This window comes from Canis aureus, chromosome 5, assembly GCF_053574225.1.
Source record: "Canis aureus isolate CA01 chromosome 5, VMU_Caureus_v.1.0, whole genome shotgun sequence".
In the NCBI taxonomy this organism is placed as follows: Eukaryota; Metazoa; Chordata; class Mammalia; order Carnivora; family Canidae; genus Canis; species Canis aureus.
This window is the reverse complement of record NC_135615.1, coordinates 5,376,316-5,403,875: the sequence shown is the minus strand read 5'-3', so window position 1 is coordinate 5,403,875 and position 27,560 is coordinate 5,376,316. Positions and strand designations below refer to the sequence as shown.

Below are 27,560 nucleotides of genomic sequence, written 5' to 3'. Positions count from 1 at the left end.
GGGAATATCGTCTGATTCTGTATCCTGCAAGTCCCTTGTCTTACCCTGGAACTTTCCAGTGCTGCTTGGTCAATAACTTGTTTTTCCCCTGTCCTTCTCGCTGGTCTTCTGGGGGAGGGTCTATCGTGCTGATTTTCAGTTGTTAGCACTTGGGGGAGCTGCTCAACCCCCTGCCTGGTGCAGGGCTCAGTGGGGGTTGTTTACCCCGTGAGGCCCCAGTGCGCAGGCGCCAGCGAGGGGCTCCCAGCGTGCACTGGGCTCGAGCGCGGTCCCCGGACTGACGGCCAGCCGACCCTGCGGACAGACGGGCCACAAAGCATGTCGCCCTGCGCCTGCTGAACCGCGAGCGCCCGAGGATGTCAGCGCTGAGGAAGGTGCGAGCCGCGGGGGCCGAGCTGCCGGGGCGACCGGTCGCGGGCTGCGCGGCGGCCTCGTCCCTCGCGGCGCCTGGGTGCCTCGCCGGCGGTGCTTCCCGGACCCTGCACTCCCGGGGCGTGGGTGCGGCGCGGACTGTTCCGGGCAGACGGGCGGGTTGCAGGAGCTGCGGTGCCTGAGGAGGGGGCGGCCTCCGGCTCCCGCGCGGCAGCGGCGAGGGCCCAGGGGCCCAGGCGGAAGCGGCTCGTGTTTAGGGCAGCGCGAGCGGCGGACAGACGGTCCCTGGACAGCTCGAGAGCCTCCGTCCACGTCGCCCGAGGCAGCAAGTGCCGGGTCTGTCCTCCGGATGCGGGGCACCGCCCGTGGGGGGACGCGCGCTACCTTCGTGTCGCCCTGGCACCGGCCGCGCAGGCGGCGCTGGGACCGTGGGGCTGCGGGCGAGCTGCACGTGCTGCAGGCTACCGCTGCCTCCAGCGCCAGGGGACCCGCGCCACAGGTGGCATCCGGGGCGGGGCCTGCGCGCCGGCAGGGGCGGGGGAGCGGTGGGGCGGAAGGACCCCCGGACGACAGGGCGCGGCGCAGCCTGGGCTCCCCGCGCTTGCCTGGCCCTTCCCCAGGTGCCTCCGCGCGCCGGCCGGCCCCCAGCGCGCCAGGCCTCCGGGGCGCCCAGTGCGCAGGCGCCGGCGGCGGGCTCCGAGCGTGTGCCGGGCTGGAGCGCGGTGGGGCGCGTGGCGGCGGCGGCGGCGGCGGCGGCGGCGGGGGAGCAGTGGGGCGGAAGGACCCCCGGACGGCAGGGCGCGGTGCTGCCTGGGCTCCCCGGTGCGGGTGTGGCCCCTCCCCAGGTGCCTCCGCACTCAGGCCGGCCCCCAGCGTGCGGGGCCTCCCGGTCGACCAGTGCGCAGGCGCCGGCGGGGGGCTCCCAGCGTGCACTGCGCTCGAGCGCGGTCCCCCGGACTGACGGCCAGCCCTGCGGATGGACGGGCCGTGTGCCCTGTCGCCCTGCGCCTGCTGAACTCCGAGCGCCCGAGGATGTCTGCGCTGAGGAAGGTACGGGCCGCGGGCGGGGCGCAGGCAGGGACCCCGAGCTGCAGGAGTGACCGGTCGTGGGCTGCGCGCCGCGGCCTGGTGCCTCGCCGGCGGTGCTTCCCGGACCCTGCACTCCCGGGACGTGGGTGCCGCGCGGGCTGTGCCGGAGACGGGCGGGCTGGAGGAGCTGCGGGGCCTGAGGAGGGGGCGGCGTCCGGCTCCCGCGGGGCAGCGGCGAGGGCCCAGGGGCCCAGGCGGAAGCGGCTCGTGTTTAGGGCAGCGCGAGCGGCGGACAGACGGTCCCTGGACAGCTCGAGAGCCTCCGTCCACGTCGCCCGAGGCAGCAAGTGCCGGGTCTGTCCTCCGGATGCGGGGCACCGCCCCTGGGGGGACGCGCGCTACCTTCGTGTCGCCCTGGCACCGGCCGCGCAGGCGCGCTGGGACCGTGGGGCTGCGGGCGAGCTGCACTTGCTGCAGGCTACCGCCGCCTCCAGCGCCAGGGGACCCGCGCCACAGGTGGCATCCGGGGCGGGGCCTGCGCGCCGGCAGGGGCGGGGGAGCGGTGGGGCGGAAGGATCCCCGGACGCCATGCTTGGCGCTGCCTGGGCTCCCCGCGCTTGCCTGGCCCTTCCCCAGGTTCCTCCGCGCGCCGGCCGGCCCCCAGCGCGCCAGGCCTCCTGGGCGCCCAGTGCGCAGGCGCCGGCGGCGGGCTCCGAGCGTGTGCCGGGCTGGAGCGCGGTGGGGCGCGTGGCGGCGGCGGCGGCGGCGGGGGAGCGGTGGGGCGGAAGGACCCCCGGACGGCAGGGCGCGGTGCTGCCTGGGCTTCCCGGTGCGGGTGTGGCCCCCTCCCCAGGTGCCTCCGCACTCAGGCCGGCCCCCAGCGTGCGGGGCCTCCCGGTAGACCAGTGCGCAGGCGCCGGCGGGGGGCTCCCAGCGTGCACTGCGCTCGAGCGCGGTCCCCCGGACTGACGGCCAGCCCTGCGGATGGACGGGCCGTGTGCCCTGTCGCCCTGCGCCTGCTGAACTCCGAGCACCCGAGGATGTCTGCGCTGAGGAAGGTGCGGGCCGCGGGCGGGGCGCGGGCAGGGACCCCGAGCTGCAGGGGTGATCGGTCGTGGGCTGCGCGCGGCGGTCTGGTGCCTCGCCGGCGGTGCTTCCCGGACCCTGCACTCCCGCGGCGTGGGTGCGGCGCGGACTGTTCCGGGCAGACGGGCGGGCTGGAGGAGCTGCGGGGCCTGAGGAGGGGGCGGCGTCCGGCTCCCGCGGGGCAGCGGCGAGGGCCCAGGGGCCCAGGCGGAAGCGGCTCGTGTTTAGGGCAGCGCCAGCGGCGGACAGACGGTCCCTGGACAGCTCGAGAGCCTCCGGCCACGCCGCCCGAGGCAGCTAGTGTCCGGTCCGTCCTCCGGATGCGGGGCACCGCCCGTGGGGGGACGCGCGCTACCTTCGCTTCGCCCTGGCACCGGCTGCTCAGCGGCGCTGGGACCTTGTTGCGGCCAGCGAGCAGCACGCGCCCCAGGTGGCATTCGGGGCGGGGACTGCCCGCCGTCTGCGGTGTGGCGGAGGCGCGGCGCTTGCCTGGGCTCCCCGCGCTTGCCTGGCCCTTCCCAGGTGCCTCCGCGCGCCGGCTGGCCCCCAGCGCGCCAGGCCTCCGGGGCGCCCAGTGCGCAGGCGCCGGCGGGGGGCTCCGAGCGTGTGCCAGGCTGGAGCGCGGTGGGACGCGTGGCGGTGGCGGCGGCGGCGGCCCCGCGGATTGTCGGCTGGCGGTGCGGATGGACGGACTGGCCACAAAGCATGTCGCCCTTCGCCTGCTGAACTCAGAGCGCTCGAGGATGTCGGCGCTGAGGAAGGTGCGAGCCGCCGGGGCCGCGGGCGGGGCGCGGGCTGCACGCGGCGCCCTCCTCCCTCGCCCGGGCTGGCTGTCTCGCTGGCGGGGCCTCCCGGACCACGCGCTGCCGGGGCGTGGGTGCGGCGCAGGGTGCGATGGGCTGGTTTTCATGATCTCCTAGTACTTATCTGTTGCTTTTTAAAATTGTTTCCTTGTTGATGGTTTTGAAAAGCCATAGTTTAAATATCGGGGCCGTATAATTAAAAAGAAATCGATTATCTTCAGAAGTTGATTTTTTAGATGTGGTTTCTGTTTTATTTGTAAAAGGTTTTACTTATTGATTTGTGAGAGAGACAGAGAGAGGCAGAGACACAGGCAGAGGGAGAAGCAGGCTCCCCATAGGAAGCCCAATGTGGGGCTGGGTCCTGGGCCAGAATCAGCCCTGAGCCAAAGTTAGACACTCAGCTTCTTAATCACCCAGATGTCCCTGTGTTTCCTATTTTAACTTAGATAATAAGGCATATGTCATCAATCTCAAAGTGATTTGCTATTTGGTTACTCCCCCAGACGCCTTTCAGGTTTCATCCAAAGATTAGAAATCATAGGGATCTTTCACTTTATGTGTTTTATGCGGACGCTTATTCCTCTGCTCCTCTTGGTGGTTCATTCGAGATCCAAACTTTTTGAAGTGGAGTAAAGGTATAGACAGAATTCTAGTAAGGGGCAGTTGCCACTTGAGGAAGTCTTAAGAAATCACTTTATTATTCTTTAAAACTCTTTTTTTTGTAAGATTTTATTCATTCCTAAGAGAGCCACACAGAGACAGAGAGAGAGAGTTAGAGACACAGGCAGAGGGAGAAGCAGGCTCCATGCAGGGAGTCCATCAAGCCCTGGCCCAAAGGCAGTGCTAAACTGCTGAGCCACCCGGGCTGCCCAATTTTTAAAATGTTTTTATCAGGGACGCCTGGGTGGCTCAGTGCTGAAGCGTCAGCCTTCAGCCCAGGGTGTGATCCTGGAGTCCCGGGATCGAGTCCCACTTTGGGCTGCCTGCATGGAGCCTGCTTCTCTTTCTGCCTATGTCTCTGCCTCTCTCTCTCTCTCTCTCTCTGTCCGTCTCATGAATAAATAAAATCTTTTAAAAATTCATCAAATGCCTCTTTTGTGCCAACCACAGGACTACGTGCCTTGTTCCCTTGCATTCTTATAACAATGTTAACCACCACTTCTCCTCTTGCTTTAACTGTACTTTGAGATAACTGTGGATTCATGTGTTGGAAGACATAATACAGATCCCGTGTACCCTTGACCCTGCTTCCTCCAGTGGTGACATCTCGCATAGTTATGGTAACCACGTGGGTACATCGTCACTGATGCAGTCCCTTAGGCTTTTTCAGATTTTACCTGTGTTATATGCACACACTTGTGTATCTGCATACGTATGTATATTTTTTCCTGTCCAGTTTACTATAGGTGTAGATTCCGTTTCTTTTGAACATATGATGGAAAGAAGGCTGAGGTAAGTTATGGGGGGTAAATGAAGTATAGACCTGGTTTGAATCTAGGTCTGTTTGACTCAGAGTTTTGATTTTTCAATAGCAGTAGTGATGGACACTCCTGGGTGGTGCAGTGGGTTTTGTGTCTGACTTTTGGTCTCAGCTCCAGCCATGATCAGGGTCATGATTTGGAGCTTCGTGTCAAGCTCCATGCTGAGCGTGGAGTCTGCTTAAGATTCTGTCTCCCTCTGCCCCTGTCCCCTGCCTCTCTGTAAAATAAATTAATCCTAAAAAAAATAATAGTCCTGATGAATAACAGGAATAACAACAATAGCTGAAGCTCACTAAGTTACATATGAAATAGACTATTTACCATATGCCGGGGCTGTTCTAATACATTACCTCAGTTATCGCCCCCCCCCCAGAACTATACCTCATAAATTATGTTATAGTTGAACTAGTGTTATTAATTAAACTAACCATATTTCCAAGGAACAAGGAATTCCTTTTGTTGCTCCTAAATCAATAATAAAATAGCGAAATTCTACCTCCTTTTTACCTAATTTTCAATTTGAACCTCTGACCTTAATCGCTGATCTTGGCAATTGTCATGTTTTTAAAGTTGTGTGTATCTGTGTACGTGTAAAGTAAGACCTGCATTATTATACATCGAATTATGTTGGGACACCTTACAAATAGTTTTATGAAATCATAAATAAGAGCTAGCTTAGGCATGATGCCAGGTTTTTAAGGGAATAAGTGTAAATCATCAAGAATACTTAAGAATGTAATAGGGAGACATTTTCTTCCCCCTAAAGTAGAATAGATCTTTTTGGCCACATGCAGTCCCAGGAATGTTTGAGTTTAACGTCTCATGTTACAGATCCAGCTTTCCAAGGCAAAGCGAATACATTTGGTGAATGATCACTGATTATCAGAATATGATAATACTTTAGGAAGATAATAGATAGACTAATCAGCAGGCCATAATTTATGATTCTTTGCTAGTTACATATCTTGTAAAGCTGTCCCTGTGATGAACAGCAGCACTTCAGAGCAGGAATAACAGCACGCTCCTGTGTCGTAGATCCCAGGAGGTTTCGGTGCTCTTGTAGACAGCAGACAGAAATAAAAGGAAGTTTCTCCTTTTTACCTCGTATAATCCCACTGGAAAGTGAAACGTGTGCTGAGAGTTGATACTGACTTCTTCTAGGTCACCTCCCTGAAGAGGCCCCGGGCAGGCACTGTCGTAACAGTTCTTGGACAGGAGTCTGATGGGCCCCAAAGGAGGTGGGAGGGTTTCTGCAACAGGCTACTGGTGGAACAGGGTGCTACTGTCTAGCCCCAGGAAGCTTCTAGTGAGGAGGGCCCCGAGGAACCTGCATCCTTTTCCTTAACTCTTTCAGAGGGTACGGCATACGCCCAGATTGGAGTTAAAGGTAAACTCAGTTCTGTGTAGCTTGTGGTTGTTGCTTTTTGAAAAATGAGCAGCTACAAGAAAGCAACACCACGTATGGCTTAATAGGCCTTAGCTTTTTGGAACTTGAATTTGGATGTAGATAACGCAAATGGTTTTGAAGCTATATATCATTAGGAACTCTTTGGAAACCACAAAACCTTTTTAATGGGCCACTCTATCAATTTTCTGCTCTTCTAAGGAGTTTTTCCTATTCATGACTCCTTTTGATCTTTGGCTAACACTGAGGCAAATGTAGTGACGATTTAGTTTTCTTCTTCCTCTGATAGCTTGTACACGTTTTCTGCCTCGGGTTGTGTCCGCTTGGATGCCTGGAGAATGTTGACAAAGGAAAGGTTAGGCTAGCCTGTTGATGCTACATATTTGGGCTTTAAAAATCAAAAAGGTTCCTTGGCTTCCGCGGAGAAGCATTCTGCTTGATGGCCCAGATTACTGATCCAGTAAAAACGACATGTTCCAGCCATCCTTCACACACACCTTAAGTGAAATTAATGAGATCACTCTATGGTTACGCTTTGTGTTTTATTTTCACTTTCTAGGTCTGTATGAGCTGTTGGCTGTTGTGCAGGCCGGCTGGGGCCACGTGTGGACAGCCAGGAAGACCTGACCTTCCTCTGGGATATGTTTGGTGAGAAAAGCCTGCATTCACCGGTAAAGGTAAAACCATGCTGATGTCAGATTCTCTTGGTGGGAAAACATATGGAAAAATATTTTGTCATCTCATGCTTTGTTCTGTCCTCCCCTACTCTCTATGCAGAAGTTACTCGTCGAGCACCATTTTCCTTTAGGTTAGTGATTTCTGAATTGTATTCATGAAACATTTCCTTAATGTGTGACCAAAAAGCTATTCCCTTTTTCATTTTCACTTTGATTTCGCTACTCTAGATTTTTGTTTATTATGTGTGAATCTGGATCTCAAAAGAAATTCTCTCAACATTTCTTCTTTGTCATATTTGCTCTAGATTATTTTTTTTCATATTTGCCGTTTACTCAATTTAAGAAGTTTCCGTTTATTCTTTGTAAAATGACTTTTTAAATGACTAGCCATTGGACTTTGTCAAGTGCTTTTTATTTATTTATTGTAATGATCATATGATTTGTTTCCTGTCAGTCTCAACATAGGAAAGTTCATTGGTTTTTGACATTTTTTTTTTTTTTACTGATTTTTGACTGTTCAACTGGCTATCATTGGACTATTATTTGAGATAACCTAATTTGTTCATGATTTGTTCTCCTTTACATATAATCTGCTGGAGTTAGTTGACTCCTAGTTTATTTAGAACTTTAATGTCTCCTTTTATGAGACTTCAGCCCATAATTTTGCTTTCTTATCTCTCTCATCAGATCTTCACAATATCCTGGGTAGCCTTATGTTGTGAGGTGGAAGTCTCTACTCTTCTGTGGGTAAGTTTATGAAAGACTGAAGTTCGTTTGTCCTTTAGCAGAACTGACTTGTTGGGTTCCTTGGGCCTGGATGTTTTCTTTTTTATAAGGATATTGGTAACTATTTTAAAGATGACAAGAACGTTTAGGCTTTCTATTTCTTCTTGATTAGTTTTAATGATTCATATTTTTCTAAGATTTGGTCCATTTCAACTACATTGTCAAATTTCTGAAAAGGTTGCTTATAATATTTCACATGTGCACTTTCTATGCTAATTGTTTTTCTTCTTGGTCCTGATATTGGTACTTACTGCCCTTTCTTCTCTTTCCTCAATATTGCCAGAGTTTTGGCATTAGTCTTTTTAGATATAAACCTTTGGCCTTATTAATTTTCCTCATTGTATATTAGTTTTTATTTCATTGACTTTTTTAAAAAAATTCTTTTTCTAGTTATGAACGTTTGTTCATAAATTTTCAACCTTCTTCTTTTCCTAACGTTAGCATTTAAGGCCATTTCTCCCAAGGTACTGGTTTTCTTAACTTAGAATCATTTTGTAGTTGCTTACTTAGACTTTTCTTGAATTTACAAATAAGGATTTTTTTAATTTATCTTGTTCCTGATTTCTACCTTAATTGCTTTGAGGTCAGAAAACCTAATTTGCATTATTTCAGTCCTTTGAAATGTGTTTACACTTTATGGCCAGCTACATATTCAATATCTGTAATGTATCCTGTCTGTGTCTAAAAAGAAGGTATATTCTGCAGTCATTAAGTATAGTTTTCTGTATGTGTCTGTAGATCAAGTTTGTAAACCTATTCAAATATTCTGTGTTTTCACTGATTTTTGTTCGTTTATTCTCTGTTACCAAGAGAAGTATGGTAAAAAAGTTTCCCATTATGACCATGGTTTTCTTCTTGCAGTTCTGTTCAGTTTTTTGTGTGTTTTTTTTTAAATTTAATTTATTTATCGGACACTGAAGAAGCAGGAGGAGTGACAGGCAGAGAGAGAGAGAGGGAGAAGCAGGCTCCCCCCTGGAGCAAGGACCCTGATGTGGGCCTTGATTCCAGGACCCTGGAATCTTGACGGGAGTTGAAGGCAGGTGCTTAACCGACTGAGCCACCCAGGCTCCCTCTGTTCATTTTTTGTTGTATATATTTAAATTTGTTATTAAATATAAATTTGTTATTTTGCTGGTGAATTACTACACTTTATACTTTTTAATAGAGTTTATTTTAAAGTAGATACATTTTTGTTGCCATTTGCAGGATATCTTTTCCTATCCTTTTATTGTCAACTCTTCCATATTCCTGCTTTATTACAGCTTTTGTGAATTACAGTTGGAGCTTTCTGAGGTAACAAGTCAGAAGTCTTTACTTTCAGCTAGAATATCTTCACTACAGTTCATTATGACGTATGATCTTTATAATTTAAAATCTGACGTATTTTGTGTTTTCTTGTCCTGATTTTTCTTTGTTTCTTTTGGATTGGTTAGGGTTTTCCCTGCATACAGTTGAGAAGTTAATACATTCTCTTTCTGTTATTTGAGTGGCTACCTTAGAAATTATGACATGAATCCTTTATTATAAAATCCTATCTTAATCTGTCTATTGTCATCTGGAAAAGATCCAGAAATCTTAGCGCACTTTTGCCCCATATACTTTCCTGCCAACTTCAGTGCTATTGTGTCCTGTATTTTAATTCTCTCTAGAAAACAAACAGAAAAACAAAAACCCCTCACAACCTTGTAGACATCCTTATTTTGCTTTACATCAACGTCATTATTCATTTAGTATAACCACCATTTTGTTCGTTCTAGTCCCAATCTACAGCTCAGCCTTGTCATCCAGGCTGATTTTTCACCTGTTTAATGTAAAAAAGCTCTAGAATCTCCTGTATTGAGGGTTTGTGGCTATCAAACTATGTCTTTCAGTGAATCAGTACATGTTTTTATTTCCTTCCATTTTTTTTTCGTTTTATTAAATTATAATCGATATATGACACACTAGTTTCAGGCGTGCAACATAAAATTTGGCATTTGTATATCTTGCACAATGAACACCATAGTAAGTCTAGTTAACATCTCTCTGCATGCACAGTCACGCCATTTGTTTTCTTGTGCTAAGAACTTTTCAGACGTATTTTCTGAAAACAACTTTCAAATTTGCAATATGTTATTATTGACTATAGTCACCATGCTGTGCGTAAATTCATTTTGTAAGAGGATGATGGGACTCTTGATCCCCTTTATCCGTTTTTACCCACACAGCCTCACCCCCTTCCCTTTTGGCAACCACCCATGTATTCTCTGTATTTCTGACTTTATTTGTTGTTTAGTTTCAGGTATAAGTTAAATCATACCATATCTGTCTTTCTCTTTCTGACTTTTTTCACTTAGCATAATACCCTTCAGATTCATGCCAGTTGCAAATGGCTAATTTATTTTATGGCTGAATAGTATTCCTTTTTTTTTTTTTTTTTTTTGCTGAATAGTATTCGTGTGTGTGTGTGTGTGTGTGTGTGTAAATCTTTTCCCATTCATCCCTCAAAGGAAGGACACTTTGGTTATTTCCATATCTTGGCTATTGTAAATAATGCTGCAGTGAACATAGAGGTACATGTATCCTTTTGAATCTTCAGATAAATACCCAAAAGTGGAATTGCAGGATCATGTGGGAGTTGTATTTTTAAGTTTTTGACTGTTCTCCAGATTATTTTCTGTGGTGGCCGCACCAATTTACAACCTCACCAACGGTGCACTAGGGTCCCCCTTTGCCCACAGCCTCATCAGTACTTATTTTTTCTTGTCTTTCTGATATTGGCCTTTCTCAGAGGTGTGAAGCGATATCTCACTGTGATTTTGATTTGCATTACTCTGATGATTTGTGATGTTGAGCATCTTCCCGTGTGCCTGTTGGTGATCTGTATGTCGTCTTTGGGAAAACGTCTATTCAGATCCTCTGTCCGTTTTTTAATATTGAATTGTTTGTTTCTTGTTGATATTGAGCTATATGAATTTCTGTATATATTTTGGCTGTTAACCCCTTATTGGATAGAATTGGCAGTTCTTCTTCCTTCTATTCGGTAGATTGCCTTTTTTGTTGTTGATGATTTCCTTTGCTGTGCAGAAGCTTTTTAGTTTTATGTTATCTCATTAATTTATTTTTGTTTTTTGATGCCACTGCCTTTGGAATCATAAGATCCAAAAAGGAAAAAAAAAATCTCCAAGAGTGATGTCAGAGAGCTTACGACCCATGTTTTCTTCTAGGAGTTTAATGATTTCAGGATTTTCATTCCAGTCTTTAATCCATTTTGAGTTAATTTCTTTGTATGGTGTGAGATGATGGCCCAGTTTCAGTCTTTTATATGTAGGTGTCTAGGTTTCCCAGCACCATTTATTGAAGAGATTGTCTTTCTCCATTGTATATTCTTGCCTCTTTTCTTGTAAAGTAATTGGCCTTATATGCCTGGGTTTATTTCGGGGCTCTCTTTTCTGTCCCACGAATCTGTGTGTGTGTTTTTATGCCAATACCATACATTTTGATTACTTTAGTTGTTAGATACTACAGCTTGAATTCAAGGAGTGTAATGTCTCAGACTTGTCCTTTCTCAAGATTTGCTTTGGCTGCTTGGGATCTTTTGTGGTTCTATACAAATCTTACGATTGTTGTATTTCTGTGAAAAATGCCACTAGAATTTCAATAGAGATTGCCTTGACTCTGTAGATTGCTCTGGTCAGTATGGACATTTTTGCAATATTCTTCATGAGCATGGAATATCTTTCCACTTATTAGTGTCATTGTCTCTCCTCAGTGTCCTATAGTTTTCAGAGTATAGATCATTCACCTCCTTGGTTAAATTTATTCTTGGGTATTTTTTCATGCAATTTTAAATGGGATTTGTTTTCTTAGTCTCTCTTCCTGATAGTTTGTTGTTGGTGTACACAAGTGTGACAGAATTGTGTATATCAGTTTTGTACCTGCAACTTTACTGAATTTATTTAGAAATAAGGTTAGAACTAATGTTCTAACAGTCTTTTTTTTCCACAGAGTCGTTAGGGTTTTCTGTGTATAAAATTGTATCATCTACAAATAGTGATGGTTTTACTTCTTCCTTTACAATTTGGTTCCAATTTCTTTCTTTTTCCTTCCTAGCTGCTGTGGCCAAGACTTCCAATACTGTGTTAGCATCCTCGCCTTGTACCTGATGTTAAGCAGGAAGCTTTTCCCTGTTGAGCATGATGCTAGCTGTGCACTGGTCATACGTGGCCTTACATTTTGAGGTACATTTGGTCTATACCCACTTTGTTGAGTTTTTCTGGGGTTTAATCCTGGTCTTTCATTGGGAACATGTTTACCTGTTTCCTCATGTTGCCTGACTTTGTATGTATGTATGTCTTTGTGTTAGGTGAAACAGCTATCTCTTCTAGTCCTGAAGGTGTGGCTGTGTGTGGGTGAACATTTTTGTTTATAGTAGCCTTGCTTCAGTGTTTGGTTGTCTCTCATACTGTTTCCCCAATTATTCTAGACCTGTGGGGCTCACAAACACAATCCACCCTGGCCCCAGAGTCTCATATTCAGTAGGCACCCCCTGTGTGGGTTGCATGTACCTGCTGGCTTGGAGGCCTCTGGCAGTGGGAGTGTAACTAGAGGTCAGGGCACTGGCCTCCTGCTTCTGGCAGGGCCGTGGCAGCAGTATGGAGGGGGAAGGAGGTACTAGAAGGTTATGGGAATGCAAAAATAGCTCCTGCCAGCATTGGCAGTAGCAAGGTAGAGAAAGCGTAAATATGGCACTCTCCGGTATCTTTTGTCTTTGGAGGGAATCTGAGTGGGCTTTTGCCCTTCTGGTAGATGCTTTAAGATTAGCAAATGGAACCCCTTCACATCTGGTCTAGGCTCCTTTCAAACTGGTGCTTTTGTACTGGGTCCTGAGGCAAATGAGTCTGATTGTGAGCCCTGTAAAAGCAGAGCCTGCACTCAGTACAGCCCTAGGAGTCTCCTGGACGGAAGCTCCACTGGTTTCCAAAGCCAGGTGCTTTGGGGGCTGTCTGTCTGGTGCATCTCCCATGGGTCATGGTGCCTGATGTGTAGTACAGATTCCCTCCCTCAGGGAGGGGTTCTGTATTTGTGCAACCCCTCCTCCATAGGTCGTTGCATGGGGGGAGGTGAGGTTTTCGGCAAAAATACAACTGCATCTGTCTCTCCTCCCTGTCTGTTTAATTCTTCGTTGTGGAGTAGCTGTCCTGCTCAGAGATAATTGTTTTATATGTAGCTGTAGATATATTGTGTCTGTTGAGGGAAAGGATTTCAGAAGTTTTTATGTGACTATCTTGAATGATCTCCCTGTTTGCCTCTGTTATTTTTTTTTTTTTTTAGATTTTATTTATTTAGTCGTGAGAGAGGCAGACACACAGGCAGAGGGAGAAGCAGGCTCCAAGCAGGGAGCCCAACAAGGGACTTGATCCCAGGACCTCGACCCAGGCCACCTGCGTCTTCTTGAATGGCATTTTTAAATCTTTTTTTTTTTGTCTTAATTTTATTTATTTATGATAGTCACAGAGAGAGAGAGAGAGAGGCAGAGACACAGGCAGAGGGAGAAGCAGGCTCCATGCACCGGGAGCCCGACGTGGGACTCGATCCCGGGTCTCCAGGATTGCGCCCTGGGCCAAAGGTAGGCGCCAAACCGCTGCGCCACCCAGGGATCCCCCTTGAATGGCATTTTTAGTAAGCAAAGAATGCTAGGTAGGCTCTTGTTATCTATCTGTGTATCTATCTATCTATCTATCTATCATCTATCTATTTATATTTCAGTATAGTGAAAGATGATGAAATGATTATTCCTAAAATTTCTAGTTAGAGGTCAGCTGTCAGGATCTCTGTTTTGAAGTAATCTTTCAAAGCATGTTTTTTTCCTCTGGCTCTTTTAAAGACTTCAATACATACATAACTTTTTTTCTTTTAAATAAGTTCTGTTTAATTCTTTTAAAAATGTTCGGCCCAAGTGTGGCAGGATACAAAATCAATGCCCAGAATTCAGTGGCATTTCTGTACACTAACAATGAGACTGAAGAAAGAGAAATTACGGAGTCAATCCCTTTTACAATTGCACCCAAAAGCATAAGATGCCTAGGAATAAACCTAACCAAATAGGTAAAGGATGTATACCCTAAAAACTACAGAACACTTCTGAAAGAAAGTGAGGAAGACACAAAGTGATGGAAAAATACTCCATGCTCAAGGATTGGAAGAATTAATATTGTGAAAATGTCAGTGATCACCCAAGGCAATTTACACATTTATTTTTATTTATTTTTATTTATTTTTTAATTTTTATTTACTTATGATAGTCACACACAGAGAGAGAGAGAGGCAAAGACACAGGCAGAGGGAGAAGCAGGCTCCATGCACCGGGAGCCCGATCCCGGGTCTCCAGGATCATGCCCTGGGCCAAAGGCAGGTGCTAAACTGCTGCGCCACCCAGGGATCCCAATTCACACGTTTAATACAATCCCTATCAAAATGCCATGGACTTCTTCAGAGAGTTGGAACAAATTATTATAAGATTTGTGTGGAATCTGAAAAAACCCCGAATAGCCAGGGGAATATTAAAAAAGAAAACCGGGATCCCTGGGTGGCGCAGCGGTTTGGCGCCTGCCTTTGGCCCAGGGCGTGATCCTGGAGACCTGGGATCGAATCCCACATCGGGCATCCCGGTGCATGAAACCTGCTTCTCCCTCTTCTCTGCCTCTCTCTCTCTCTCCCATAAATAAAATGAAAATTAAAAAAAAAAAAAAAAAAGAAAACCATAGCCATGGGCATCAGAATGCCAGATTTCAGGTTGTACTACAAAGCCGTGGTCATCAAGACAGTGTGGTACTGGCACAAAAACAGACACATAGATCAATGGAACAGAAATGAGAATCCAGAAGTGGACCCTCAACTTTATGGTCAACTAATATTTGACAAAGGAGGAAAGACTATCCACTGGAAAAAAGACAGTCTCTTCAGTAAATGGTGCTGGAAAATTGGACATCCACATGCAGAAGAATGAAACTAGACCACTCTCTTGCACCATATACAAAGATAAAATGATGAAAGATCTAAATGTGAAACAAGAATCCATCAAAATCCTAGAGGAAAACATAGGCAACTCCCTTTTCGAACTTGGCCACAGTAACTTCTTGCAAGATACATCCATGAAGGCAAGAGAAACAAAAGCAAAAATGAACTATGGGGACTTCATCAAGGTAAGAAGCTTTTGCACAGCAAAAGATACAGTCAACAAAACTAAAAGACAACTACAGAATGGGAGAAGATATTGGCAAATGACATCTCAGTTAAAGGCCTAGTATCCAAGATCTGTAAAGAACTTCTTAAACTCAACAGCAAAGAAACAAACAATCCAATCAAGATACGGGCAAAAGACATGAACGGAAATCTCACAGAGGAAGACACAGACATGGCCAAGAAGCACATGAGAAAATGCTCCGCATCACTGGCCATCAGAGAAATACAAATCAAAACCACAATGAGATACCACCTCACACCAGTGAGAATGGGGAAGATTAACAAGGCAGGAAACCACAAAAGTTGGAGAGGATGCGGAGGAAAGGGAACCCTCTTGCACTGTTGGTAGGAATGTGCAATGGTGCAGCCACCCTGGAAAACTGTGTGGAGGTTCCTCAAAGAGTTAAAAATAGACCTGCCCTAGGACCCAGCAATTGCACTGCTAGGGATTTATCCCAAAGATACAAATGCAGTGAAACGCCAGGACACTTGCACCTCGATGTTTCTAGCAGCGGTGTCCACAATAGCTAAACTGTGGAAGGAGCCTCGATGTCCATCGAAAGATGAATGGGTAAAGAAGATGTGGTTTATGTATACAATGGAATATTACTCAGCCATTAGAAATGACCAATACCCATCATTTGTTTTGACGTGGATGGACCTGGAGGGTATTATGCTGCGTGAAATAAGTCCATCGGAGAAGGACATTTTATGGTCTCATTCATTTGGGGAATATAAAAAATAATGAAAGGGATTAAAGGGGAAAGAAAAAATGAGTGGGAAATATCAGAAAGGGAGACAGACCATGAGAGACTCCTAACTCTGGGAAACGAACTAGGGGTAGTTGAAGGGGAGGTGGGTGGCAGGTGGGGGTAACTGGGTGGCGGGCACTGAGGGGGGCACTTACTTGATGGGATGAGCACTGAGTGTTATTCTGTATGGTGGCAAATTGAGCACCAATAAAAAATAAATTTATTAAAAAAAAAGAAAAAAATGTTTGGCCAACATTCAAATTGTTTATACCATAGGCTCATCTTAAGAAACCTGGTTAACCTTTATTTCCAACATCAAAAGCATGAAGTTCCATTCTTAAAGCAGTAGATTCGAAAGAAGAAAGGTTTTGACTATATCACTGCAATATTGCCACTTGCAGAAGCCCTTTGAAGTAACTAGAATGGACTTTATTGGCCTTGCCAATGTCCTACAAATGTTTTGTTTTCATATTTCATTTAAAACATGAATTATTTTTCCCTTTTGATGTTGACTGTATTTCATCATGGAAAATCAGCATCTTCAACTTGCTCTTTTTTCTTCAAATGGCTTCCAAAATGAGGTATACTCTGGAGTTTTGAATGGATCATGTTTTTATTTTTACAGTTCTCTTCCATAGCAAATCAAGCTCATTAGGTATGTGGCTGACCGCAAGCTGTTCTGTGTGAACAGAAAGCAGCGTGTGATTTGGCATTTGGATACAACTTTTGTTGGGGGGAGATCAGTACATAGAGCTTCATTCTTAAATTAAACCAGGACACTTGTTCTTGTCCTTGTTACTGCTCCTCAAGTATTTATGAATGAAGCAAAAAGTCGTCTTCAGGGATCCCTGGGTGGCGCAGTGGTTTAGCGCCTGCCTTTGGCCCAGGGCGCGATCCTGGAGACCCGGGATCGAATCCCACGTCGGGCTCCCGGTGCATGGAGCCTGCTTCTCCCTCTGCCTGTGTCTCTGCCTCTCTCTCTCTCTCTCTGTGACTATCATAAATAAATAAAAATTAAAAAAAAAAAAAAAGTCGTCTTCATGTAATAATGGGTTTTCATTTTTATTTAATTTTTATTTAACTTTTAAGATTTTATTTATTCATGAGAGACACACAGAGCGAGAGAGAGGCAGAGACACAGGCAGAGGGTGAAGCAGACTCCAAGCAGGGAGCCAGATGTCGGACTCGATCCCCGGTCCCCAGGATCAGGCCCTGGACCGAAGCTGGCGCTAAACTGCAGAGCCACCCGGGCTGCCCTGGATTTTTCATTTTTAAACAGGAAAATCACTTAGTGGCATTTCTCACAGTAGCTCTTAGAGGTGGGCTTTCACTTCTGTTCTATTAATAGTTTTCTTGTAAGGTAAATATCTGCTAGCATACTTACTACATGTTAGCCAATGACTCTGCTACATTGCGTGCTCTTGCTATTACAAAAAGCCCAACCGTCATTTCTCCTTTTGTTGAGTTTTTCAAATGAATGGCTTTATTTATTACAGTGGGTAATAGCAGTAGACTTTGCTGCAGTGACTGTACTGTACTGTATGTATTCAATAAATACTGTTAATTGGTGACAGAAATTTATACACAAAAGAAGCAGGTGAATCAGACTAGACCAGATCTAGAGGGAGATACAGAAGCAAATTCTCTATTTGTTACCCTGTCGTCTGTTAGATTTAATATATTATTCTGAGTGAAGTAAGTCAGTCGGAGAGGGACAAACATCATATGGTCTCATTCATTCGGGGAATATAAAAACTAGTGAAAGGGATTCAAGGGGACAGGAAAGAAAATGAGTGGGAAATATCAGTGAGGGTGACAGCACATAAGAGACACCTAACTCTGGGAAACGAACAAGGGGTGGTGGAAGGGGAGGTCGGCCGGGGTTGGGGTGACAGGGTGACTGGCACTGAGGGGGGCACTTGACGGGATGAGCATCGGGTGTTGTAGTATATGTTGGCCAATCGAACCCCAATAACAAATATACAAAAAATAAGGGAAAAAGAATTAAAAATAGATAAAAATAAACTTCATTTAAAAAGGTTTAATATATCATCTTATTGTGATTATTATCTTAGTCTTTACAGAAATGCCATGTAAACAAGTTGCTGAATATGTTGTGTCTCATGGCATTGTACAGAACTTTGTATGTGCAACAGTCCTCTCATACTAAGATTATTATCTTAGTCTTTACAGAAATGCCATGTAAACAAGTTGCTGAATATGTTGTGTCTCATGGCATTGTACAGAACTTTGTATGTGCAACAGTCCTCTCATACAGTCCTCTCAATTCTGCCAATAATTTTCATTCATTATGTAGTTTTTGTCTTTCATTTTGAGACTCATTGTATAATCTTAATGGCAGTGGTGTGATTTCTCTTTTAGCTGTAAGGAGTACAATGTTTCATAATGTACATGTAGTTGGCTTTTATTTTTCAGTTTTTCTTTAAGGTAAGATACATGTATAAAGTTTGCCATTTTTACCATGTTAACGTACAATGTAATGCCATTAGGTATATTCAGAATGTCGTGCAAACATCACCACTCTCTATTTCCAAAACCTTCTCATCACTCTACACAGAAACTCTGTGGCTGTTAAGCGCTACCTTCCCTTGTTGCCCACCCCCAGCTCCCGGCAACCACCATTCTACGCTTTGTCTCTATATTTTAACTGTTTTACATAGTTCACATAAGTGGAACTATACAGTACTTGCCCTTTTGTAACTATACCACTCCATGCAATGCTTTCAAGGTTTGTCCATGTTGTAGCATGTATCAGAATCTCCTTCTCTTTCTCGGTTGAATAACATTGCACTATGTGTATACACTGCATGTTGTTTGTCCATTTGTCTGTTGATGGACACTTGCATGTGTCCACCTTTTGGCTATTGTGAATGGTGCTGCAATGGACATTGCTGTACAACTATCTGTTTTGAGTCCCGATTGCGGTTCTTTTGGGTAGACACTTAGCAGCTGAAATGCCTGCTTATATAGTAGTTCTGTTTAGGCTTGTGAGAAGGAACCATCAAAGTGTTTTCCGTGGAGTCTGCACCATTTTACATTCCTACCAGCATTATATGAGGGTTCCAATTTCTCCATATCCTCATCACTACCTGTTACACTGAGTAATTTTTGATTATAGCCATTCTCGTGGGCATGAAGTGGTAGTTCATTGTGGTTTTGATTTGCATTTCCCTAATGACTAATGATGTTGAGCATGTTTTCAGGTAGTCTTTGGCGATCTGATTGCCTTTTTGTTGTTGAGTTTGGCATTTTTTATATATTTTAGATATTAAACCCTTATCATATTTTCGCCTTGTAAATATTTTTTCCCCTTGTGTAGGCTATCATTTCACTTGTCTGATAGTATCCTTTGTACAAAAGTTCTAATTTCTATAAAGATCAGTGTCCATTTTATCTTGTGCTGCTTATGCTCTTGGTAGCATATCTAAGAATCTCTTTGCAAACCCAAGGTTATGAGGATTTACCCCTTGATTTAAAATTTGAGCTATTTTTTTGTGTATGGTGTGAGATAGGGATCTAAGAATCTACATTCTTGTGCATGTAGGAATCCAGTTGTCCTGTATAGTCTATTTTGTTTTCATCTCTATTTTTAGTGGCTATCAGTTTTTATCCTAGAAAGCGTTAGTTTGTGCTTTCTCTGGAAACAGTTTATTGGCAAAAGGTCGATGTCCTTAATTTAAAAATTATTGGAGAAATTTGGTGGCTTCATGACACTGTATAACAGAATTTCTTAAATGACAAAGCCCTGGAGGTGGGGGAAATTAGCTCTCAGGATAAAGAAAACCTAATTCTTATTATTGTACTTTGTATTCTGACACTGTTTGGGTGGCTTATTATTTTTTTTTTGGTTGTTTTTGTGAAATAAATGCATTTTCAGTTCCACTTCTGGCATAGCTAGATTCACTCTCAGTGAAGGTCAGAACCCTGTTAGCTTTCTCTGTTGATGTTGTTATTCTGTGGTCCATTTATCTAGTAATAATACATAGTAGGAAAAGGCCAGTTACAATTAATCTGCATTAAACAGGTACGAAAAGAGCAAGAAAATGGTGGGGGAAGTGAACAGAACTTTATGTAGGAACAGGAAATATAAAATGTGACCACATTTGAAATGTAATTAAGAATATTGTAGGTTACAGTTGTAACTGCTAATTCTTAGCATGGATGCATTGTATCCTGCTGAATTTTCCTTTGTTGGCATAATATTGCTGCCAACATTTTATAATAGCACTTTGACTTTTCCAGTTAAAAGGGCAGTTTAACAAAAATATTTGAAGACTTTAGTTTCTCCAGTAGTATTTGGTTTTTGTTCATTTTTAAAGTTCGGTATTCAGATTGTTCCCTTTCAAAGTGGGGAGTTTTGTCAGATATGTTACGTTTTTCTCAGTTGCTGACTAGCAGACCTCTTTCAGAGGCTTGTTTACCACCAGCATCACTTCGTCATCATTTTCATCAGCCCTGTGAAGTCCTGTATTTTTGCAGTCATGTTAATGGCATCCAAGGTAAAAACCAATGACAGCATAGAGGGCATGTATTAGGTGGGAAGAAATGTTTAAATGAGGGCTGGTATGAACATTGTCAGTTTATTGGTGAATATCATAATGTCTATATTCCTGTAACCTTGGATTGTTTGGGAATTAGATCCTAAATATTCAGAAGATAGGAACCTCTATGTTTATATTAGTATTTTCTTTATTTTCCCAACATTTGTTAGAGAGAGAGAGAGAGAGGAGAGGGGTAGAAGGAGGAGAGAGAATCTCAAGCAGATTCCACACTGAGTCCAGAGCCCAACATGGGGCTCAATCTCATGACCCAAAGACCATGACCTGAGCCAAGATCAAGAGTTGGATGCTTAATCAAGTCAGCCACCCAGACACCTCTGTATTGCTATATTCAATGACTAGGCTTTTATGAACTAATTTGAAGTCTTTTACCTATCTTAGTTAATTGAATATATGACTTGAGATAATTATAGTTGTATAGTAGAAATTTTCCAAACACAATGGTGATAAGCAATGCTGCGATATTATTATAGCTAAAATTGGTAGAGATTCCAGTGTTCACACATTCATTCTTCATTCAGCGAATATTTACGGAGCCACCTACTGTGGCAAGCCCTGTGCTAAGACAGTTGGAATTCAGCAGTGAGTGACATAGATAAATGTCTTTGCCCCCTTGTGGCTGGTATTTGACTAGGAAAGACTGAACCATAGACAAGACAAATGAAGTATCCATCACAGGTTGTGATAAGCACCAAGAAACCTCAAGTGGCTGAGGGGCTGTGTGGAGATTTTAGGAAGGGAGACCAGGGGACCCCACTAAGATGCCATTTGGGGAAAGGCCTGTGTGAGCAGGCCTCTAATTTTTCTAATTTTCTCTAATTTTGAGTGGCATCCATGTGCACAGAGTGTGTCTTTGTCCTTTCTTGTGTGTGGGCCTGTCTTCTCCCAAGAATGTGTGAATAGGGAGTGACTGACTCTTGGCTTCCTTTTTTTTTTTTTTTTCCTGGCTTCCATATGGTATCTCCTCTTTTCTGTCCCTGCACACCTTGGCGGTTTTTTGTTTGTTTTTGTGTTTCAGACTTTTCAGTCACATTCTTTTTTTTTAATAAATTTATTTTTTATTGGTGTTCAATTTGCCAACATATAGAATAACACCCAGTGCTCATCCCATCAAGTGCCCCCCTCAGTGCCCGTCACCCAGTCACCCCCACCACCCCCCACCTCCCCTTCCACCACCCCTAGTTCGTTTCCCAGAGTTAGGAGTCTCTCATGGTCTGTCTCCCTTTCTGATATTTCCCACTTATTTTTTTCTCCTTTCCCCTTTATTCCCTTTCACTATTTTTTATATTCCCCAAATGAATGAGACCATATAATGTTTGTCCTTCTCCAATTGACTTATTTCACTCAGCATAATACCCTCCAGTTCCATCCACATCGAAGCAAATGGTGGGTATTGGTCATTTCTAATGGCTGAGTAATAGTCCATTGTATACATAAACCACATCTTCTTTATCCATTCATCTGTCAATGGACACCGAGGCTCCTTCCACAGTTTGGCTATTGTGGACATTGCTGCTAGAAACATCGGGGTGCAGGTGTCCCGGCGTTTCATTGCATCTGTATCTTTGGGGTAAATCCCCAGCAGTGCAATTGCTGGGTCGTAGGGCAGGTCTATTTTTAACTCTTTGAGGAACCTCCACACTGTTTTCCAGAGTGGCTGCACCAGTTCACATTCCCACCAACAGTGTAAGAGGGTTCCCCTTTCTCCACATCCTCTCCAACATTTGTTGTTTCCTATCTTGTTAATGTTCCCCATTCTCACTGGTGTCAGGTGGTATCTCATTGTGGTTTTGATTCGTATTTCCCTGATGGCAAGTGATGCAGAGCATTTTCTCATGTGCATGTTGGCCATGTCTAGGTCTTCCTCTGTAAAATTTCTGTTCATGTCTTTTGCCCATTTCATGATTGGATTGTTTGTTTCTTTGATGTTGAGTTTAATAAGTTCTTTATAGATCTTGGAAACTAGCCCTTTATCTGATATGTCATTTGCAAATATCTTCTCCCATTCTGTAGGTTGTCTTTTAGTTTTGTCGACTGTATCCTTTGCTGTGCAAAAGCTTCTTATCTTGATGAAGTCCCAATAGTTCATTTTTGCTTTTGTTTCTCTTGCCTTCGTGGATGTATCTTGCAAGAAGTTACGTGGCCAAGTTCAAAAAGAGTGTTGCCTGTGTTCTTCTCTAGGATTTTGATGGAATCTTGTCTCACATTTAGATCTTTCATCCATTTTGAGTTTATCTTTGTGTATGGTGCAAGAGAGTGGTCTAGTTTCATTCTCAGTCACATTCTTCTAATCCTAAAATTTCTTCACCTAAATTAACCATAAAGTAAGTTTTCTCTCTATCACGTTGTATCTTTCCAGAGTGTGTGAGTATAAGACAGCGTGTCTGTGAATCCACTCAGAGCCTTTGCAGAATTCTGCGAAACACTCTTATGTAAACGTTTCCCATGGTTTTGAACAATGACTGGCATGGTACTTGTCTTGGCAACTTAATTTTTGTTCCATCTTCACAGGAAACTTTGGAAATGGTAACTTTTTCCCCTTTCCATTCATTTGTTTCACTCTGGAAATGAAAATAATCCATTTCAGAGTGGTGATATGCAAATTACAGATTGACAAAGTGTGGTCAGTAGATTCCAGGAACTAATATTAATGACGTTGAAGTATTGACATAGTTGGAGAAGCTAGCTTTAAAAGATATATGGCAATGAAATACTGTTAAAGGTACCCTTGGGTTATAATAGACTCCAAGTCTGAGAACAGATTCCCTTTTAGTTAATACAGTATTCACTATTTTCTGTATAAGAATAGGTTCTTTAAGGGACTTACTCCCTTTTATTTTCACCTTTGGAAACCATTGTCGTTGATGAGTATGTTATGAACATCCCCTCATATGCCAGAAAGTGAGAATTTCCTTTAAGCGTGTAAAGATAGACCACCATGGATGAAAACCTAACTTAGTAGAAAGTTGTTTATATTATCCATGGCCAGTGCTTTTGAATTGCATGTTTTCTTTCATCACTATGTGTGATAGCTTTAAAAAAACATGTATATAAATATGCATTAACAATCACTGTGTGTGACATTTAGTTTACCTCTTTAGTGCTGTCTCTAGTTAGAAAATAACAATTAACTTTGATATTATAAATAATATTTAACAAACAAGAACTGAATTTTAGAAAGCTTGTATTTTTTATAGCCATGTATTAGGACCTGAGAAACTGACAAAACTAGACGATTTGCAGATTTCTGTGTTGTCAAGTGAATAAACACATGAAATCATGTTTATAAATACCCAGATTCATTGCAGATGTTTTTAGTGGACTCTATTTTTAGGCACTACTGGGTTGAACCACACAATATTAATTAGTACCTAGTAAATAGTAATATAAATACTTAGACTAAATGATTCCTATTATTTACAAAGTATACCATTGATTTTTGCAAATGGCTGGTATGTCAGGATGGGTTAGGTTGTGCTTTGGCAGCAAACAATTCCAAGAATAAATGTTCATTTCTGGCTCATGCTCTCTGTCCATTGCACACTGGTGGGGTGCTCAGCTCCATGTCCTCTCTGTCAGGATTGTGCTGGTGGAGGTGCCATTCCCTTGAACATTGGACAGCTTGGGAAAGAGATGTAAGATTCTCTTAAACGCGTCTTCCCGGGAGGGACAAACCTGATGCTTTCTTTTTATGGGTCAGGGCAAGTCATAAGACCCAAACTTACTTCAAGGAGGTGGGGAAGTGCCGTTCTCTTCCCAGGTGCCTGGAAGAGGAGAAGGCACAGAAATATTGTGGGGTTGCACCACTGTTTAACCACAGTTCGAAAATTTTCCAAAGTAAATGAGTGTCATGAAATTTACTACATTATCTACTTTGGTGTAGCAGTTGGGTTGTCAGTTATAATTGATAGTGATGGTTAAAACCATTTACTGTACCCCTAATTTATAGTCTAATCCCCTGGTGTTAGTACCTCTTCCCAGAAAAGTGTGCATTTAACTACACCAATAATTTTTTCTTACAGATTTTATTTATTTGAGAGAGAGAGAGAGAGGGAGAGAGAGGGAGAGAGAGAGGGAGAGAGAGAGAAGGGAGCAAACGTGTGCACATGAGCATGAGCTGAGTAAGGGGCAGAGGGAGAAGCAGGGTCCTCGCTGAGCAGGGAGCCCGCACTGGGGCTCCATCTCTGGACCCTGAAATCGTGACCTGAGCAGAAGGCAGACACTGCACCAGCTGAGCCACCCAGGCGCCCCTAATTACAACGGTGATTTATGTTTCAGTCTTGAGTTCCAAGACTGCCACGCGTGCTCTACAATGCAGGCTGGCTTGTATTTGCAAATGTTGCTTAAATCAGTTTGCTTGTTGATAGAAATAAGCTTTCCTATCTCTTATAATAATCTTGGGATTATTGGGCCACTATCCTGGCTACTGTTAATTTTTTAAAAATATTTTATTTATTCATTCATGAGAGAGACACAGAGAGACAGAGACACAGGCAGAGGGAGAAGCAGGCTCCATGCAGGGAGCCCAATATGGGACTCGATCCCTTGTCCCCAGGATCACAACCTGGGCTGAAGACGGCGCTAAACTGCTGAGCCACCCGGGCTGCCCCTGGCTACTGTTTAATTTGTAGTAATTTCATTTCTTCCTTAGTCTGTCTTTGAGTGTCACACTCATGTTTTTAATTGTAAAGTGTGTAACATAGAATTTACCATAGTGGCCACTGTTAAGCATTCAGTTCAGTAGTATTAAGTATATTCATATTGTTGTGTAACAGATCTCCAGAACTTTTTTTTAATATGGCAAAACTGAAACTCTGTACACATCAAACAACTCCCCGTTTCTCCTGCCCTCCTCACCCTTGGCAACCACCATTCTATTTTCTGTTTCTGTGAGTTTGGCTACTTTTGATACCTTATAAAAATACAGCTACACAGTTTTCTTTTTCTGACTGGCTTATTTCACTTAGTGTAATATTCTCAAGTTTCACTCATGTTATAGCATGTGACAGGATCTCCTCCTTTTTTTAAAGGTGAATGATATTCCATTGTTTGTGTGTGTCTGTGTGTGTGTATAAACCACATTTTGTTTATTCATCTATTGATGGACATTTGATTTGCTTTAACCTCTTGGCTATTGTGAATAATGCTGCAATGAATGTGAATTTGCAAATATCTCTTTGAGCTCCTACTTTCAATTCTTTTGGGTATATAAGCCAAAGTGGAATTGTTCAGGGTCACATGGCAATTTCATTTTTAATTTTCGAGGAACTTTCATACTGTTTTCTTTTTTTTTTTTTTTTCTTTTTTATTTATTTATTTTTTTTTATTGGTGTTCAATTTACTAACATACAGAATAACACCCAGTGCCCGTCACCCATTCACTCCCACCCCCCGCCCTCCTCCCCTTCTACCACCCCTAGTTCGTTTCCCAGAGTTAGCAGTCTTAACGTTCTGTCTCCCTTTCTGATATTTCCCACACATTTCTTCTCCCTTCCCTTATTTTCCCTTTCACTATTATTTATATTCCCCAAATGAATGAGAACATATAATGTTTGTCCTTCTCCGACTGACTTACTTCACTCAGCATAATACCCTCCAGTTCCATCCACGTTGAAGCAAATGGTGGGTATTTGTCATTTCTAATAGCTGAGTAATATTCCATTGTATACATAAACCACATCTTCTTTATCCATTCATCTTTCGTTGGACACCGAGGCTCCTTCCACAGTTTGGCTATCGTGGCCATTGCTGCTAGAAACATCGGGGTGCAGGTGTCCCGGCGTTTCATTGCATTTGTATCTTTGGGGTAAATCCCCAACAGTGCAATTGCTGGGTCGTAGGGCAGGTCTATTTTTAACTCTTTGAGGAACCTCCACACAGGTTTCCAGAGTGGCTGCACCAGTTCACATTCCCACCAACAGTGTAAGAGGGTTCCCTTTTCTCCGCATCCTCTCCAACATTTGTTGTTTCCTGCCTTGTTAATTTTCCCCATCCTCACTGGTGTGAGGCGGTATCTCATTGTAGTTTTGATTTGTATTTCCCTGATGGCAAGTGATGCAGAGCATTTTCTCATGTGCATGTTGGCCATGTCTATGTCTTCCTCTGTGAGATTTCTGTTCATGTCTTTTGCCCATTTCATGATTGGATTGTTTGTTTCTTTGGTGTTGAGTTTGAGAAGTTCTTTATAGATCTTGGAAACTAGCCCTTTATCTGATATGTCATTTGCAAATATCTTCTCCCATTCTGTAGGTTGTCTTTGAGTTTTGTTGACTGTATCCTTTGCTGTGCAAAAGCTTCTTATCTTGATGAAGTCCCAATAGTTCATTTTTGCTTTTGTTTCTTTTGCCTTCGTGGATGTATCTTGCAAGAAGTTACTGTGGCCGAGTTCAAAAAGGGTGTTGCCTGTGTTCTCCTCTAGGATTTTGATGGAATCTTGTCTCACATTTAGATCTTTCATCCATTTTGAGTTTATCTTTGTGTATGGTGAAAGAGAGTGGTCTAGTTTCATTCTTCTGCATGTGGATGTCCCAATTTTCCCAGCACCATTTATTGAAGAGACTGTCTTTCTTCCAATGGATAGTCTTTCCTCCTTTATCGAATATTAGTTGCCCATAAAGTTCAGGGTCCACTTCTGGATTCTCTATTCTGTTCCACTGATCTATGTGTCTGTTTTTGTGCCAGTACCACACTGTCTTGATGACCACGGCTTTGTAGTACAACCTGAAATCTGGCATTGTGATGCCCCCAGATATGGTTTTCTTTTTTAAAATTCCCCTGGCTATTCGGGGTCTTTTCTGATTCCACACAAATCTTAAAATAATTTGTTCTAACTCTCTGAAGAAAGTCCATGGTATTTTGATAGGGATTGCATTAAACGTGTATATTGCCCTGGGTAACATTGACATTTTCACAATATTAATTCTGCCAATCCATGAGCATGGAATATTTTTCCATCTCTTTGTGTCTTCCTCAATTTCTTTCAGAAGTGTTCTATAGTTTTGAGGGTATAGATCCTTTACATCTTTGGTTAGGTTCATTCCTAGGTATCTTATGCTTTTGGGTGCAATTGTAAATGGGATTGACTCCTTCATTTCTCTTTCTTCAGTCTCATTGTTAGTGTATAGAAATGCCACTGACTTCTGGGCATTGATTTTGTATCCTGTCACGCTACCATATTGCTGTAGGAGTTCTAGCAATCTTGGGGTGGAGACTTTTGGGTTTTCTATGTAGAGTATCATGTCATCGGCGAAGAGGGAGAGTTTGACTTCTTCTTTGCCAATTTGAATGCCTTTAATGTCTTTTTGTTGTCTGATTGCTGAGGCTAGGACTTCCAGTACTATGTTGAACAGCAGTGGTGAGAGTGGA

At 44.0% G+C, this 27,560-nt stretch overlaps 1 long non-coding RNA gene across 5 annotated transcripts in view; it reads left to right on the top strand.

The window, feature by feature from the left end:
* Positions 1 to 271: 271 nt before the first annotated feature.
* The window catches only part of LOC144313636 (uncharacterized), a 47,993-nt gene continuing 20,704 nt past the window's right edge, over positions 272 to 27,560 (top strand). The window contains exons 1-5 of one of the 5 annotated variants that reach the window (XR_013379262.1): positions 272 to 374; positions 6,736 to 6,853; positions 6,954 to 6,984; positions 7,541 to 7,600; positions 11,732 to 11,859. This is a non-coding gene — a long non-coding RNA (uncharacterized LOC144313636). Of the gene's footprint in view, positions 375 to 1,263; positions 1,423 to 3,136; positions 3,249 to 6,735; positions 6,854 to 6,953; positions 6,985 to 7,540; positions 7,601 to 11,731; positions 11,860 to 27,560 lie in introns of those variants that run through there. The other 4 variants (XR_013379263.1, XR_013379261.1, XR_013379266.1 and 1 more) reach the window with 4 other exon arrangements.